The 14,162-nt window shown below is 37.1% G+C and overlaps 1 long non-coding RNA gene across 3 annotated transcripts in view; it reads right to left on the minus strand.

Moving 5' to 3' along the window:
- LOC129646469 (uncharacterized) overlaps positions 1-14,162 on the minus strand; it is a 270,429-nt gene that overhangs the window by 59,227 nt on the left and 197,040 nt on the right. The window contains exon 6 of one of the 3 annotated variants that reach the window (XR_008711966.1): positions 12,150-12,804. The exons of 1 other annotated variant lie outside the window; for it this stretch is intronic. This is a non-coding gene — a long non-coding RNA (uncharacterized LOC129646469). Of the gene's footprint in view, positions 1-12,149; positions 12,805-14,162 lie in introns of those variants that run through there. One more of the 3 variants, XR_008711964.1, reaches the window with a different exon arrangement.

A 14,162-nucleotide genomic window follows, 5' to 3' on the forward strand; every position in this document is an offset into this window, starting at 1 on the left:
TTATAACACCAAGATGTGAGTGGACTGCAGTTGTATGATTCCATTTTTTTAAAAAGGTCAAAATCATTATGTGAGTTTCAAAATATGGGATATAACTTGTAGGTTGTGGGTCATTTTGGCTGGGTGAAGGGGGTCTAACCTTATCAGAGACTGAAATAGCAAAGGTTATAAAGCATACAATTTCATAAAATAAATTAAAATGTCATTGCTATTTTGGGGATTCACTGTTAGATTATTGTTACTTTTATAAGTCAGTGTTGGCCTCTGAATCTTCTCCTATATGACTGGAAGCAAATCTATAAAGTCTTGGTTGATTTTGTTAAAGCGTTTTTGGTGGTAAAGAATGATGTTAATGACCAAAATTATATTCTTCATAAAATATTGGGTTAACAAAAATACTGTTACATTTCCTATAAAGTAGCAGATAGTTTTCTTAACATCAGATTTGTGGGTGCTTTCAATCTCAATTCTATGTATGAATTTTCACAGAGTCCTAACAGTTTAGCAGTGCTAATAAGAGTTGAACAACTACACTAGGCTCATCAGGTCAAGCGCTTACTCCCCTTAATGCAGCCTTAAACAAAGTTATCATTATCATTTCTAGTAAGTTGACAAACCTGTGATTATTGGTATTGTAGACTACATGACTATTATTGTATGATTAAAAAATAAATTGTTCACATATTTTGCATTGTTATTAGAATTGAGCTACCAGTGAGAAGTAGAAATTATTTATTTAATATTTAATGTGTCAAAAACAAAACATTCTCTATAGGTGCCTTCTTAGTAATACTGGCTTCCCTGATGGCTCAGCTGGTAAAGAAACCACCTGCTATGCAAGAGACCTGGGTTCGATTCCTGGGCTGGGAACATCTCTTGGAGAAGGGAAAGGCTACCCACTCCAGTATTCTGGCCTGGAGAATTCCATGGACTGTATAGTCCGTGTGGTTGCAAAGAGTCAGACACAACTGAGTGACTTTCATTTTCACTTTCTTAGTAATACCAGGTGTGAAACCATTGTTACACACATATCTTTCCATTTTTCAACCCCTAGTAGCATGTATTGCTCTAGCAAAACACAATATTGAATCTTTCTTTTTCCAGAAGTAGAGATGCTAATAAGAAATGATAATGTATCAATAAAATAAAGTAAAATGAGGGAAAGAGAGAGAGAGAGACTACATTATCATAGACCATAGCCTGAATCCTACTAAGATAAACTATAAATGCATGGGTGAATGGGGAAAAGTACAACAAAAATTAGGAAGGAGAATAGCTTATAGAGAACACTATGAAGACAAGATTTCTGACAATTTTCTACAGACATGATATAAAGAGATGACAAAATCTACCAAAGTTATTCTATCACAAGAACACAAAAGTTACTTTTTCTCTTAGGTGAGAAAGATGAGGAAGACACTGCTTTTCTACAACAACTTTTCTTATAATCTAAGTTATTAAATGTACTAAAAGTATTTATCCCTTTAAATTAGAACAGTAATGACTAAACAAAATGGATTTTTTTCTATACAACTATAGATCTGTTTGTCTTTTGTATGAAAATTAGCTGTTATGAAAAAGCCTTTCTCCACCTTGGTCTTGACTGCCCAGAGTTTATGCCTTCTACACATAGAAAGCTAAAGGTGGCCAAAGATGGCAAAGTAGTCTGCCTCACAAATAATATTAATCACACACAAAACATTAAGTTCACATTCTTAGGTCTAATTCTTTTCCATAGCACATGCATAACAAAGGCTTCTGTTAAATATATTCATGGATAATATCAGATTATTCCCTTTTTTTTCTCAAGACAACTTAGGTCAGAAGACCTTAATAGACATGGCTCCAAAGAAGACATACAGATGGTCAATAGGCACATGAAAAGATGCTCAACATTGCTAAGTATTAGATAGATGCAAATTAAGACTACAATGAGGTACCAGTCAGAAAGGCCATCATTTAAAAATCTACAAATAACAAATGCTTGAGAAGATTTGGAGAAAAGGGAACATTACTACATTATTGGTGGGAATGTAAGTTGGTGCAGCCACTGTGGAAAATAGTATGGAGGTCCCTCAGAAAACTAAACATAGAATTACCATATGGACCAGCAATTGCATTCCTGGCATACAGCCAAACAAAACCATAATTCAAAAAGATATCCACAACCCAAATTTCATAGCAGCACTATTCACAATAGCCAAGACATGGAAACCACTTAAATGTCATCAACAAATGAACGGATAAATAAGATGTGGTATATATAGAGTGGAGCACTACTCAGCCATAAAAAAGAATGAAATAATGCTATTTATAGCAACATAGATGCAACTAGAAATCATCATACTAAGCGAAGTAAGTCAGAAAGAGAAAGACAAATACTATATGATATCACTTATATGTGGAATCTAAAATATGACATCTACGAAACAGAAACACACATAGAGAATAGACTGATGATTGCCAAGGGGGAGGGGACTAGGGGAGTGATGGAATGGGAGATTGAGATTAGCAGTTATAACCTATTATATACAGGCTGGATAAACAACAAAGTCTTACTATATAGCGCAGAGGACTATATTTAATATCCTATAATGAAGCATATCGGAAAAGAATTTTTAAATGGAATGTATATATATATATATATATATATATATATATATATATGGTGTGTGTGTGTATGTAATACACAGAAGAACTGTACAAAAAAGATCTTCACGACCCAGATAATCACGATGGTGTGATCACTCACCTAGAGCCAGAAATCCTGGAATGTGAAGTTAAGTGGGCCTTAGAAAGCATCACTACGAACAAAGCTAGTGGAGGTGATGGAATTCCAGTTGAGCTATTTCAAATCCTGAAAGATGATGCTGTGAAAGTGCTGCACTAAATATGCCAGCAATTTTGGAAAACTCAGCAGTGGCCACAGGACTGGAAAAGGTCAGTTTTCATTCCAATCCCAAAGAAAGGCAATGCCAAAGAATGCTCAAACTACCACACAATTGCACTCATCTCACACGCTAGTAAAGTAATGCTCAAAATTCCCCAAGCCAGGCTTTAGCAGTACGTGAACCGTGAACTTCCTGATGTTCAAGCTGGTTTTAGAAAAGGCAGAGGAACCAGAGATCAAATTGCCAACATCCACTGGATCATGGAAAAAGCAAGAGAGTTCCAGGAAAACATCTATTTCTGCTTTATTGACTATGCCAAAGCCTTTGACTGTGTGGATCACAATAAACTGTGGAAAATTCTGAAAGAGATAGGAATACCAGACCACCTGACCTGCCTCTTGAGAAATCTATATGCAGGTCAGGAAGCAACAGTTAGAACTGTACACGGAACAACAGACTGGTTCCAAATAGGAAAAGGAGTACGTCAAGGCTGCATATTGTCACCCTGCTTATTTAACTTCTATGCAGAGTACATCATGAGAAATGCTGGGCTGGAAGGAGCACAAGCTGGAATCAAGATTGCCGGGAGAAATATCAATAACCTCAGATATGCAGATGACACCACCCTTATGGCAGAAAGTGAAGAGGAACTCAAAAGCCTCTTGATGAAAGTGAAAGTGGAGAGTGAAAAAGTTGGCTTAAAGCTCAACATTCAGAAAACGAAGATCATGGCATCCAGTCCCATCACTTCATGGGAAATAGATGGGGAAACAGTGAAAACAGTGTCAGACTTTATTTTTTGGGGCTCCAAAGTCACTGCAGATGGTGATTGCAGCCATGAAATTAAAAGAGGCTTACTCCTTGGAAGAAAAGTTATGACCAACCTAGACAGCATATTAAAAAGCAGAGATTACTTTGCCAACAAATGTCCATCTAGTCAAGGCTGTGGTTTTTTCAGTGGTTATGTATGGATGTGAGAGTTGGACTATAAAGAAAGCTGAGTACTGGGAGGGATTGGGGGCAGGAGGAGAAGGGGACGACAAAGGATGAGATGGCTGGATGGCATCACTGACTCGATGGACGTGAGTCTGAGTGAACTCCAGGAGTTGGTGATGGACAGGGAGGCATGGTGGGTTGCGATTCATGGGGTCGCAAAGAATCGGACACAACAGAGCAACTGAACTGAACTGAACTGAACTGAAACACATTTCTGATCAGTTATACATAGTCACCCACTTATTTCTTGTCCTTTAAAATATGACTTCTACTCTCACAACTCTGCTGAAGGTTGACAAATCAAACAGCCCTTTCTCCTTTCCATGTGCTTCAACCTGTTGGCAGCATCGAACTGTGCAAAAGCATGGACTTTGAGTTGAACAGACCTGAGCACAAACTGCTGCTCAGCTGCTTGCCAGCTGTGTAACCTTGGTCATTCTACCTTATCTCTCTGAACATCAGTTTCTTCCTTTGTACAATTAATGTAAGAATATATCTCTAACAGTCTGCCTGGGAAGATTAAATAATATTGTATACATTCAGATCTGATCTATCATTGATACTCAATGTACATTCTTTTTGCTCTTCCTCTACACTGCTTCATTTTCCATTTTCCATGATGCTACCCTCTATGATAGGCCTCTTTTCTCATTGCTATATCCTTTGTCACTTCTCAAACTCCTCCATGACTCTTCTCCCATTAATATGGATTCTTAAGATCTATCCATATTCCTGATTGTTTCGTTGTTTACCTTTCTATACCTTATAACCCCATCCAGTGTTTGAACTAGAATCTTTACCTTTGAATTGCCTTTTCCTGTGCTTGCTTGTCTTCATATCTCTCTCCAGTCTCCCCATCTCATGATCTCCCACAGCAGGCTAGCCATCTACTGGCAGTTCATAAGCTCAAACATTGCATTCACCATGCAAAATATACCACTGTCTCCACTCTTACAGTATGCTTTTCCTCTGGTGTTTCCCACCTTGGTAACGAGACCACTACTTATAGAGTCAAACAAGCCAAAAGTCTTGCTACCATCTCCTACAGCACAACTCTGACATCTTATTACCCCTAACTGAGCACTTGAAGTTGTTCCAATTGCCTACAATGAAGTCTCTTTTGTTATCCTTCAACTACCTCTTTTTCACCAGCTCAGAACATCATTTTTGCTATTGCCTGGATGCTATTCACAATAACTTCTTCTGTATTCACAGTACCTTAATTTGGTATTCAATACCAAATACCTGGTCCGTATTATTTCAACTCATTTTCTACAACTCACATAGATTCATCTTATACTTTAACCAAATTGGGCTAGTCTTAGCACTTCATTAACAACTCTATTAAATATTCCTGCCTTCCTCTTTTTATTCCACACCTTCCCAAATCTCTATGCTCCAATTCCTACATTTTCAAATCCTAGATGTCCTACCAGGACCAGTATCAGTGACCTATCTCCATGAAGACTTCCCTGAGTTCCATAGTTCTAAACTATCTTTCCCTCTTGTAAGTGATCACAATAGTTTAGCAGTTTTTCTCTTTGAGTACTTACTGTTGTCTTTCAAAAACTGGTTATTTGTGTTTTACAGCCTGCTAACTTGGGCATCCTTCCCCGTTCCCAAAACTTTTCTGGACTTTCCCTATCACTTACCTCCTTGAAAACCTAAGTAACAACTTAAAGTGGCCTTAAAATATCCAGACAACCAAATATATTAAATAAGCAATCTTAAATGTATACCCATTTAAAATTAAGTGTATATAAAATCAATTCAATGAACTTTCTAGGAGATAGTTGAACATCTCCAATAAAGAAAGTTACTTTTACACAGTCAAAGCTTTGTAAAGTACAGTTCCAGGATCTCACTTGTGTTCTGAGTGGTAAGGATTGCTGGAAATCAGACCACCAGATAAGTGAAGTGTTACTGTACAACCGAAGGCTTCTTGCCAAGGATATATAATTAGCAGCAGAATCAACTGGCATTACTAAACCATATTTCGTTTTCTTTAATCTCCTTTCCCTCTCTTTTGTTTTCCTCCTCCCTGTTTGTGACTGATAGAGCCAGATGATCAATAATCTCTCTTTCACCAGCTCTGATCATCATCTTTGCTACTGCCTGGATGCTATTATTCACTTTAATACATTAATCCTTTGGTTGAAATTCTTAAACCACAATTCTTTATTCAAGGGCCATCTTGGCATCCACGTGCTGATAGCAGCTTGTCTGATGTTTCAAAAAATTAAATCTGAATGAAGCCTCTCTCTCCCCTAAAAGAGCTGAACAGAAGAGATAAAGAGTAAGATACAGAAAGATATCAGCTCATTGACGCGATCAAATACACGGTGAGAAAAATAAATCTTTTTACATAAGAGAACAGGAAAATTTTACCTTGTGATTACTACTGGATGTCAACATGGCATTTAATGACAAAGTGCTGAGAAATCTTGTGGCGTTTTATTGAAGCTGATTATTATCACAATGGGAAATAGAACACACACTGTACTGGCTCGCAGACCAACCTTTGTATGATTGCTGTAACCTCTGGTAGAGCCCAGTGATTTTTGTTCCTTTTCAGAAAGACATTAAAGTGACAGTGTGGCAGGCCATTTTTTCCACCACACACACTAAAAGTAGTGTGCGTGCGGCAGAACCCTGCCAAAGCACGTCGCATTCATACAAAGATCCATACAGATCTTAATCATAAAATAATCCATTCTGTACTCTGTTTTTATGACATTTATATGAATCTGGCCACAGCCTCATCAAGCAGTTCACAGAGGAAAATTGTTCTATTTATGTGGTCGAGACAGGGTGGACTTGATTTTCAAGCAAAGAGAAAAAGAAATACTCGATTTTTTTTGTAGTCACAAATCTGGAACTCAATAGAACTATTTTACACCATTTTGTACTATATTTGTAACAGAGGATCAGAAGAGATGATATCCTCTTTCTCTCCCCCCTTTCAGTAGTAAAGTCATTCACTGATATTTCTGAAGCTGAGAGACTGAGTGAAGACACCTGGAAATAGTTTTCTCTTTCTTTTCTAGTTAACTGCAAAAGGCAAAGAAATGGATGTGTGGGTAAAAGTAGAAAGGAAACTTTCCAATGTGGATCTGCTTTAATTTATTCTTGCCCCTGCATGGTAAGAACTAATAATTTTTCAATTAATTTCCTTAATGTTTGCTCTTTTCACTCCTTCTGGTATGTCAATGCACACACACTACAGAAAAGGGAATGACTTCTGAACATTTTTTCAGACTCATCTGCCCTTTCTTTTAGGTTTGTGATGATGATGCAAATCAGTCTATGTGCTTCTTAGTGTAATTGTTTTCTAGACTTTATTAAGACATATAGAAATAGAAACAACTGTTTCATAACATCTTTCAGAAAGCTAATTTTCTGGGTAATCTACATGAACAAGTAATTTGTAAAGAAGTAAAAATATCTTGTTGGTGTGCTGACTTAATTATGTTCCATCCATTCTTAACAACCTTCAGTCATTTATAGGAGTTCTGGCTTCACTAAGAGTGTCCCCATATAACTACTGTTTTGTTATCATCACACATAGCTCTTAGATGTTGCACTCATTTTCTCCAAGTCAGAATCTAGACTCTGATCATCTAAATCCTACATTTATGAGAGAGATCTGAGTTCAAGTTTTCTGGCTTCTTTTAAAGATAGTTACTTATTTGAGTGTGGAATAATTATATAAAAGTCCTAGATCATATATAAAATCAGACACCACATGACTCCAGGCCCCTAAATATGAATATTTTTATATAATTTCATCAGAAGATAAACCTTTTTCCCCTTCAAATAATACAGAACACTCCTCCTTTCTTTTAGAACAAAGGGGAAAAAAGAGGAAGTGCCAATAAGTGTAAGACTGTTATAAGAAACTGAATTAATGTGAATAATTAAGTAATGATTGCTCCTAATTAAATAAGGATAATGCTCAGGGTGTCCTTTTTTTTTTTCCTTCAGAAACCACTGGTATTTGGGAATATTCTGTACACTGCTTGCTTTCTCTAGCAACCCCTCCCCCAAATAAATGACAGCATAAATAGACACATAAACTCCATATGAATCATTAGTGTGTGAGATACTGTTACCCTGGGGCTGCTGTAACTCACATATATTCCCTTCTTTCTATTTCAAATCTTTAAAATATTTTCTTTTCAAATACTTATAAAAGCACGTATGGTTGAAATAAAAATAAAGCACATACAGATGATACTTTCAAACACAGCACTCTCATATTAGAAAGAAAATAGGCATGTTCTGTTTCTCTGGGTCCAATATATGTTCAGGGAAAGTAAAATCTTAAAAGTAGAGAAGATCAAGACTAGATTGTAGACTTTAAAATGTTACAACTGTCATTTTGAAAAGAATTGGCATCTTTTATGCAGTCCACCTACCTAATGTTAAAATTTATGAAAGAATGTGAATTCCATTGTGAAAAATGTTTAATGGGTAAAAGTGTGTGTGCTTCACCAGCAATCACTGTGTGAAGAAGAGAAACAGATAAATTTGAACCATTGTAAAATATGTTTGCTAAAAAAGCTTTTTATTAAAAAAAAAAAAAAGTAGAATAGCTTGTCCTGAGACCATCTATTTATTAAAATCAGTGTCATCTTAGGGAACCATAACTTAGTGAAAATAATCTTCAAGGAAAAGAATGCCATATAATTCTGAAAATCTAATACCTTAAAATCTCTCTTCTAAAGATAAGGCCTCCTAGGAAGCATGTGTGATCTCTCCCTCCCTGAGGCTTTTCCAGACTTTTAGGAAACTAGCTTTTTGTGAGTTAAGACAAATACTAATGACAAAGTTGGGAGAGTTCAGCATGAAGCAAGGAAGTTGACCACATACCTGTTTTGTTTTGTTCAGTTTGTTTGTTTATCTCAGAACAATAAGAAAATTCTACAGGACTCCTTGAAAACAGTGAAAAATCTCCTTAATGATTTTTATGGTCCTGCAGATATATTTCTCACTAAACTACACTTTTTTGACAACACTGGGATTTAAAAGAGTAACATATTTATTTCTACTTTGCAAATAAGTTCATCTACATCATTTTTCTAGATATAGAGAACAAATGTATGGATACAAAGTAGGGGAAGGAGGGTATTGGATTGACGGGGAGACTGGAATTGGCATATGTTCAGTTCAGTTCAGTTCAGTTCAGTCACTCAGTTGTATCCAACTCTTTGTAACCCCATGGACTGCAGCACACCAGGCCTCCCTGCCCATAACCAACTACCAGACTTGACTCAAACTCATGTCCATTGAGTCGGTGATGCCATCCAACAGTCTCATCCTTTGTCGTCGCCTTCTCCTCCTGCCTTCAATCCTTCCCAGCTTCAGAGTTTTTTCCATTGAGTCAGTTCTTCACATCAGGTGGCCAACGTATTGGAGTCTCAGCTTCAGCATAAGTCCTTCCAACAAATATTCAGGACTGATTTCCTTTAGGAAGGACTGGTTGGATCTCTTTGCAGTCCAAGGGACTCTTGGGAGTCTTCTCCAACGCCACAGTTCAAAAGCATCAATTCTTCAGCGCTCAGCTTTCTTTATAGTCCAACACTCACATCCATACACGACCACTGCAAAAACCATAGCTTTGACTAGATAGACTTTTGTTGGCAAGGTAATGTCTCTGCTTTTTAATAAGCTGTCTAGGTTGGTCATAATGTTTCTTTCAAGGAACAAGCATCTTTTAATTTCAGGCTGCAGCCACCATCAGCAGTGATTTTGGAGCCCCCCAAAAATAAAGTCTGTCACTATTTCCACTGTTTCCCCATCTATTTGCCATGAAGTGATGGGACCAGATGCCATGATCTTAGTTTTCTGAATGTTGAGTTTTAAGCCAGCTTTTTCACTCTCCTCTTTCACTTTCATCAAGAGGCTCTTTAGTTCTTCTTTGCTTTCTGCCATAAGGGTGGTGTCACCTGCATATCTGAGGTTATTGATATTCCTCCTGGCAATCTTGATTCCAACTTGTGCTTCATCCAGTCCAGCATTTCTCATGTATATAAACTAGACAACTGAGGAGATCCAACTGTAAAGCACAGGGAACTCTACTTGATGCTTTGTGGTGATCTAAATGGGAAGGAAATCCAAAAAAGAGGGACTGTATATACATATGTGTGTGTGTGTGTGTGTGTGTGTGTGTGTTAATTGCTCAGTCATGTCAGACTCCTTGTGACCCCTTGGACTGTAGCTGTCAGGCTCCTCTGCCAATAGAATTATACAGACCAGAATACTGGATGGGAATCCTTAGGTTGGCCATTCCCTTCTCCAAGGTATCTTCCTGACCCAGGAATCAAATCCAGGTCTCCTGTATTGTAAGCAGATTCTTTACTGACTGAGCGACCAGGGAAACTTTACATATACATATGTGTGTGTGTGTGTGTGTGTGTGTGTGTGTGGCTGATTCACTTTGCTGCACAGAAGAAACTAACACAACATTGTAAAGCAACTATATTCCAATTAAAAATTTAAAAATGAAAAAAAAAGAGTGACATATTTTCCATATGAAGGATTATACATCGATTACACCTTGACCACCATACTAAGTTGGTCATAATGAAGACAAAATGGGGCAAAGTAGATTTAACATTCAAAGAAGAGCCTCAAGATTGCCTTTACAAGCCAGGTCCTTGCTCTGAACACAGCTTCAAAATGTATATCAGGAAGCATTTTGTCTGGAATAAGAGAGAAATTGCACAATGGAGGCACATTATAATGTACATTGAAATAATGGAATCACAACTATACATAACTTAACCAAAAATATAAATGAATAAATGAAGAAAGATTTATTTATGTATTAAGGCAATCCTGCCAGCTGTTTCTACACAATGAGCATGAAATAAGAGACATGAGGCCTCTCTTCCTTTAGCCAATCTCAGTTCTCATGTGTCTTTCATATATTAAACAACTTCCAGCTCTGAGGGTGACTCAGAAAACCATTATTTTCTAAAATATGGATCTTAAATGCTAGCCATTTATTTATATTCAAACCAAAAAAAGTTATATATTCCATTACTGGAGAAAAACCTTGCTGTTTTGGACATACTGAGGAAATAGAATCCATTGGTCTCCAATACGGCAGCTTCCTAAGAAAGAATTCTTAAGGTAATTTTGCCTAACACAATCTTCTCCTTATATTTTCACTTTAGAAGCTAGTTCATAGCTCCATAAGATAAGACTCTATACATCTTTTCTTTCACACAAACATATAGCACTATTGATAAAACTGATTCCTGGTACCCATAAAAGAAATCATTTGGCAAAACAAAAGAATCCATTGAATATTTAGAGTATGCCAAGCTAGATGCTAAGGGCAATAAAAGAAAACATGCTACATGATATAAATTCTCAAGTAATTAAAATATCATGCATGAAAATTACAGTGACCAGACCAAAGATTCTTAGCATGTAACAATCACAAATCTTTTCATTTTGTGAATTAAATTATGTTGAAGGGAAGATGTTATGAGTATAACATGAAATGATCCGAGAAAACTTTTGTCAGTAGTACTTGAGATGAATATTGAAAGAGGAAGTATGAATTAAAGTGAAAGAAGTTTGATTTCCTAAGGCTACTAGTACACAGTCATATGAGTAGTAACAAGACCAAAATGGCTAATACTAGTTTAGAAAGATTTTCTAGCACTCAAAGAAAGATGGGGGGAGGCAAGGTAACAGACTCAAAGAGAACAAATTTGTTGCTCATTATGTTTGGGGATTGAAACAGGAAATTTGAAAATGACATTTGAATATTGTCTGGATTTCAGAAAAATCATTGGTTTAACATATTGCAAAGATCACAAATGGTTCTTGAATTTTTAACCAGTGAACTGTAGATGAATCCAGGCTACACACAAGAAAGGGATTTTTTTTTTTTTGGAGGATAATTGCTTTATCCTATTATGGATATTAGGATATCCTGTATCCTAATATTATGTTAGCACCATACATCAACAAGAATCAGCCACAGGTATCCATATGCTCCCTCCCTCTTGAATGTCCCTCCCACCTCCAACCCCATCCCACTCCTCTAGGTTGTCACAGAGCACTGGGTTGAGCTCCCTGTGTCACAGGTCAAACTCCCACTGGCTATCTATTTTACACATGTATATGGAATCTCCCGGCAATCTTGATTCCAGCTTGTGCTTCTTCCAGACCAGCGTCTCTCATGATGTACTCCGCATATAAGTTAAATGAGCAGGGTGACAATATACAGCCTTGACGTTCTCCTTTTCCTATTTGGAACCAGGGAGGCCTGGCGTGATGCGATTCATGGGGTCGCAAAGAGTCGGACATGACTGAGCAACTGAACTGAACTGATATGGAATCTAGAAAGATGGTACTGACGAACTTGTTTGCAGGGCAGCAAGGGAGACACAGACTTAGAGAACAGACTGTGGACCCAGTGGGAGAATGAGAGGATGGGAGGAATTGAGAGAGTAGCATGGAAGGGAATTTTTGAACATAGTTTAAAAACAACAATTCACCATGGAAGTATTGAAGCAGATCAAGATCTACTTTTGCATTTATATATACTATGAAAATCTTTTAAAAAGTCAAAGATGCAAAAAGAATATCCAAACACAATCACTAATTTCTGTTACAACTGAAGGAAGCTCAAGAATGAGCAACACACACATACCACACAATAGCATGATGAGACTTTTTCATCTTGACAAATGGTTTGAATCAACAAAAATTATAACCAAGCCAAGGATTTACATAAGAATAAGTATGGTTCTGGCACAACAGGCAACACTTCTTTCAATCATTTTTTTTTACAAACACACTTAGGTTCCTTCTTCATATACAAAGACATGCACTCAGTTTAACATTGTTACATATGTAGGCTAGTCCAAGCTCTGTGATTGTAGATGTGTGAAACCTGGAAGACAGAAAAATTCACTAACATAAGTCATCTTCAAAAGAACAGCAGAAGAAACTCTACAAATACCAATTGAATAAACTCTGGCAGTTGTGAAATCATATTCAGGAAAGCAACAGGCTGTTAGTTAAGTTTTGGCAAGTAGAAGTGAGGTATCTGTTTTGATCAAAGCTTCCGTGATACCTGAGAAACAAACTGACAGACTTACAAACAAAAGACTCTACAAGCAGCAACAAAACACCAAGGTCTAAGGAAGCACAGTCATTCAAGGATTGATTGCTGAAGCCTACGGTTGCCGAATCTCTCTTTCTGGGATTAATGCCCATAAAGATAGCAACACCATCATCAGTGTCATCTTCAAACAAAAGACCACAATATAGACAGAACAATATTAATTATTGTCAAAATCACTTGTGCGCTCAGCGATTTCAATAGGAACAATCAGTTTAAGTGGCAGTGGCAAATGCTCGACATAAAACACGCTTGCTGCAATCCAAACTGGATTTAGAGAGAGGTGAGCGACCGCTTTAGTTGTTTAATCTGGTTATATTTGAACTAAAGTAGTTCACATTTTTAGAATGAACGAATCAAAGGCGTAATAGTTTTTGTCATCTGCACAGAAATTTTACTCCTGAATGCATTATTTTAGGCAGGAATTAATAAAAATTGCATGTGCTTCAGGTGCTGGGTAGATCACCCTTTTCCACACAGCCCAGCCTGGAGCTGTGAATGCTCCTTTTCTTATTATCAGTTAATAATTCTCTCTCATTGAGGCAAATTAGGAACTTGACTGTGTTAGAGAGTCCAGAACACTGCTAGAGGCAAAGGGGGCTAAATGGCAGAAATTCCTCTCTGAGCAAGATGCATGAAGCACGACATTGTGTCCACCACAAAAGCCGCTCTGTATTTTTGATCCTTTCTAATTTAATTAGCCCAAGAGGTAGCGCATTAATTTGCCAAGAATTCTTCTGATGCGAAAGCTGCCCTTATTGCAGTGAAGGAAAAAAATAACCTGCGTGCTACAGTGGCACGCTAGTAATGAAAGGGGGTTATTTTTGTGTTACAAATGGCATTGCAGGGTTACAAGAGACCTTTAAACCTTTTTATCTCTGGTTAGGTCATATGTAACATAGTGCAACACAAAGCGCTAATTAACCAATTCTGGTCCAGACATCTTTTAGAACACTTAAGAGAGTTACACAGTTAGGACCCAGGTCAAACTCATGGCTTTGTTTGCTTTTAAAAACTGAAAGCATCTTCTAATGTATATATTAAAAAAAGAACAGAAAAGTCATCAATCGGCAGTTCAGTTGTTCTACAGACTCAGTGCTCTTAGATATTTATTCTTGTCTTTGTTT

The sequence above is a fragment of the Bubalus kerabau genome, chromosome 3, assembly GCF_029407905.1.
Source record: "Bubalus kerabau isolate K-KA32 ecotype Philippines breed swamp buffalo chromosome 3, PCC_UOA_SB_1v2, whole genome shotgun sequence".
Classification (NCBI taxonomy): Eukaryota; Metazoa; Chordata; class Mammalia; order Artiodactyla; family Bovidae; genus Bubalus; species Bubalus kerabau.